The sequence below is a fragment of the Schistocerca nitens genome, chromosome 2 (genome assembly GCF_023898315.1).
Source record: "Schistocerca nitens isolate TAMUIC-IGC-003100 chromosome 2, iqSchNite1.1, whole genome shotgun sequence".
Taxonomy (NCBI): Eukaryota; Metazoa; Arthropoda; class Insecta; order Orthoptera; family Acrididae; genus Schistocerca; species Schistocerca nitens.
Genome location: NC_064615.1, coordinates 1,048,365,565 through 1,048,369,753, shown reverse-complemented (window position 1 = coordinate 1,048,369,753; position 4,189 = coordinate 1,048,365,565).

Sequence of the window (4,189 nt, the reverse complement as noted above, 5' to 3'; positions counted from 1 at the left end):
GGATGGCCTCTGAGAAATATGTCTGTTCCAAACCACAAAAAAAATTTAGTATAGCAGCAGCAAAATCTAAGGATAAGGTCACAATGTGTGAGAAACAGATAATTTCATGGGAATATGAATATTGCTGCAGTTTGTTAAGCAATGAAACTCTGTGTAAAGAGCTGCCTGAAGCAGATATTGAAGAGACATATGATACAGGTTAAAGTAACAGATCATTGGTTTACAGTTGCTTGAATCTTCGTTGTCTCGTATTATTTTGAAGCAATATGAATTAAAATCTGATATCCCATATTTAGTTTTAATATGTACGCAAAAATTCAGTACCATATGTCTCGATAGCTCCAGGACAACAAATGTACAACTACACCATCCTAAGGGGAGAGAGTTATGGTTATGAATCTCATATCATGATAATGTGGTAACATTATATAGGATGCAGATTGGGTTCTTAAATTACCATTGTTGATTTTTAAGACACTGTGAAAGACTCAGTCACCCTAATCTCAAAATTAATGTGAGTTATATTTGCTGTTTTGACATAAAGGGAATGTATGAGCCATCAAGCTGATTGTGCAATAGTTGTTGCATTTATCTGCCATGCTATCTTCAGGATTGTGTGGAAAATTTTCAGTCTAAAGACTGATTTAATGCAGTTCTCCATGCTAGCCTATCCTGTTGTAACAGGAGACACTGATCAGGTGAATTGTACACTACAGGACCCCAAATGAGGCACATGATACATGAAGCTAATTTTCAAATTATGGAAAATTCATGTTTGTTTACTAAGTTCAAGAACTGAACATAAACTCACAAGATAATAACCATCCTATTAATTACACATTAAAAAGGTCTAGAAACATAATTTTGCAGAAAACATGCATGCCAAAAATGTAACTTATTTTCGAAGAAACCATGTGTAATCATGAATTTCCAATTCTGTTCCACCACAATATTTTATTAGCTACTAGTTAACATTTGATCACCTGATTGTAAAAACGTATATAACCTCACTTAAAATCTTGTCACATGCAAAAGAAAGGAAAAAATGCAGTTTTGTAAAATGCAGAGAACTTTTTCAAATGTATTTTGAACATTGATTTTTATTCTGGTATTATTTAAACTTTTTATTATCAGCAGTATGATTTACAGACCTTTTCAGAACCAATAATGCACTGAGTTTATTCCTTTTTACAGTTTGTAAGTACATCTACATCTACATCTATACTCCGCGAGCCACCTTACGGTGTGTGGCGGAGGGTACTTATTGTACCACTATCTGATCCCCCCTTCCCTGTTCCATTCACGAATTGTGCGTGGGAAGAACGACTGCTTGTAAGTCTCCGTATTTGCTCTAATTTCTCGGATCTTTTCGTTGTGATCATTACGCGAGATATATGTGGGCGGTAGTAATATGTTGCCCATCTCTTCCCGGAATGTGCTCTCTCGTAATTTCGATAATAAACCTCTCCGTATTGCGTAACGCCTTTCTTGAAGTGTCCGCCACTGGAGCTTGTTCAGCATCTCCGTAACGCTCTCGCGCTGACTAAATGTCCCCATGACGAATCGCGCTGCTTTTCGCTGGATCATGTCTATCTCTTCTATTAATCCAACCTGGTAAGGGTCCCATACTGATGAGCAATACTCAAGAATCGGACGAACAAGCGTTTTGTAAGCTACTTCTTTCGTCGATGAGTACTGTGTATTAAATATGCAAATTAATTTGATAGCATTGTTTTAGTATGTTCTGGAACACTGCAAGCTCAGCACCAAAATGATCTCTGTCATACTTCACATTTATCAGAGTAAGAACATGTGGTATATTGTGTTGTGGTTATACGCTCTTTGTTGTGCAATTATTGGAAACCATAAGTACTTTGGTAAAAGTGTGATGTGAAATAGTGGAAGTAATAAATGCTGTTGTAACTATGTCTTCATCTGTGTATCTCAAAAATTCTCAAAATGATCAATTGCTAGTTTCCTCATCTGCTATTAAAATACCTCAAGGAGTTCAAGACTCATCCAGAAGACAACAACTGCCACAGTCGGATTAAAAAAAGATGAGTATTTTATTCTGTACATTGAAATACTATTCTTCACCATATCCATACATGTACAAAATCTTAGTTGCTACACTGAGGAAATGCATGAGCAGCAAGAATTTAACTTACTTTATTAAACAGCTTGTAAGGGCCCCATTTCATTGTGCAAGTCTGTTTATCTCTGGATAACTATTGCAACCTGAAAGGGCATGCAGAAAAGTAATGCCTCCAAATTTTTTATGTGAGAACTCTTAAAGCTTAGTCACCTTGGCAATGAACACCTTTCTCCCAATGAGAGACCAGTTTGTTGAGACTGTAACTGTAGATTGTTTGACTCTTTTACCAGAGCCACAACCTCACATCTGCTTACACTGCTTCATTGCTGTCAAAGTGAAGTCCTTGAAGGTGTTCTTTAAGTTTTGGAAACAAATTAAAATTGGATAGGGCCAAAATGGGACTGTGATGATCTGTGGCAATGAACCCAAAGTGTTGCGGATGTGGCAGCGCTTGTGTGTGGCCTGGCATTGTCGTGTCTTGATGAACTCTTCAAATTCAAAACTCAATTACAGCATGCTGTTTTCACACACTAACATAGTTGGTGGCAGTGGGCTGCAAATAGGTAGTCATTAAAGATGAAAATGTAGAATGTAAGTAGTAACATTTGTTTTATTTAAATAACTTAAAGAATGTTCATGTAAAAATTCAGAGGCATTACTCTATAACCATATGAATCTGCATCTTAGAGCAAAGCCTCCGCCTCCCTCAGTAAATTTTACTCCTCATAGTTTCCTTAATGGCTTGTTTCTTGATACCTCAGGACATGCCCTGTCAGCATTTGTCTTCTTTCAGTCAAGTTGTGCCATAAAGCTGTTTCTCTCCAATTCAGTTCATTACCTGTAATGATCTGATCTTCAGGATTTTCTGTAGCATCATGTTTCAAACACAAAGTTCATGGATGGTCTTCTTTCAGTGTGGCATGTCTCCAGCCTCATAGATTCTACACAGTAACTTGAACAATCATTTAGTTGCCACTTTGCCAATGATTTTAAATATTTGAAATAATATTCTGTCTCTGTTTTGTCATGTTTGATCACAAGTCTATCAGAGCTCTGTCAAATTCTGACACTGGATCCCATTTGACCTTCAGACCAATAACCACTGCCTCTTTTATCACATTATCAGACAGGGCCCTCTGTCGAGGTCCTCTTTGTGCAGCTGCTCTGTCCTCTGTGTTTCACAGTAAAATTCCTTTTACACTACTGATTTTGACCCTTTTGCTTTTAATTCTCTAAAAGTTACTCTGACTTTTCTATTTGGTGAATTTCTCCTTCCAATGATCATTTGTTTTTTTTATTGCTTCACATTTTTGTTCAGCTCTTTTGTTTTAGCTTCCTTGCACTTCCTATTAATTTCACTTCTAACTGTCTGCTGTATTCTTTTCTTTTACACACAGACATAATTAACAAACACACTCCTAGCTGAGAAAAGAGGAAGCTGCTGAGAGAGATTTAAGAGGGGAACAAGTCACTTATAATCAAAGCTAAATAAACTTCATACGTAGAGTAGTGGGGGCAAATATGAAGGAATAGATGTCAAAGTTAGTAAGCACTGTGCCAGCTTCCATTCAGATGTGACAGAATATAAGAACAAAGTGAGAAGTAAAGACGTGCAAATAAAACTGTCCTGGAAAATATTTACCATAATACTGATCCACGGCTGATTTTTGTTAATGAACATCACAGACGATGCTGGAAAGGGCCTCCATTGATGTCGGTGCAGTACTGAGCTCAATTTATCAAACTGTGAGACACACATAGCAACTCTGCCTGAGGGATTAGCAGCAGTTGCATTTTCAATATTCTGCTGTAGCTCTTCCAGTGTCTGAGATTCTCTGAGTACATCTGACCCTTAAATTTGCCCCACAGGTGAAAATCATTGTAAGACCAATCAGGCATTCAAGGTGACCAGAAGACTGCTCTGTCCTGTTCATTGTCCTCTCATCACCAAACACATCATGATCTCATGAGGAGGTTGTCAAGTGGTGTATTGTTGCTCCAGAGTGCTGAAAATATCAATACAGCCATTTACCTTCTGTGCATTGATTCACATATGGTTTAAACAGTTTCTGGACAGACTCTGTTTTTAAGACC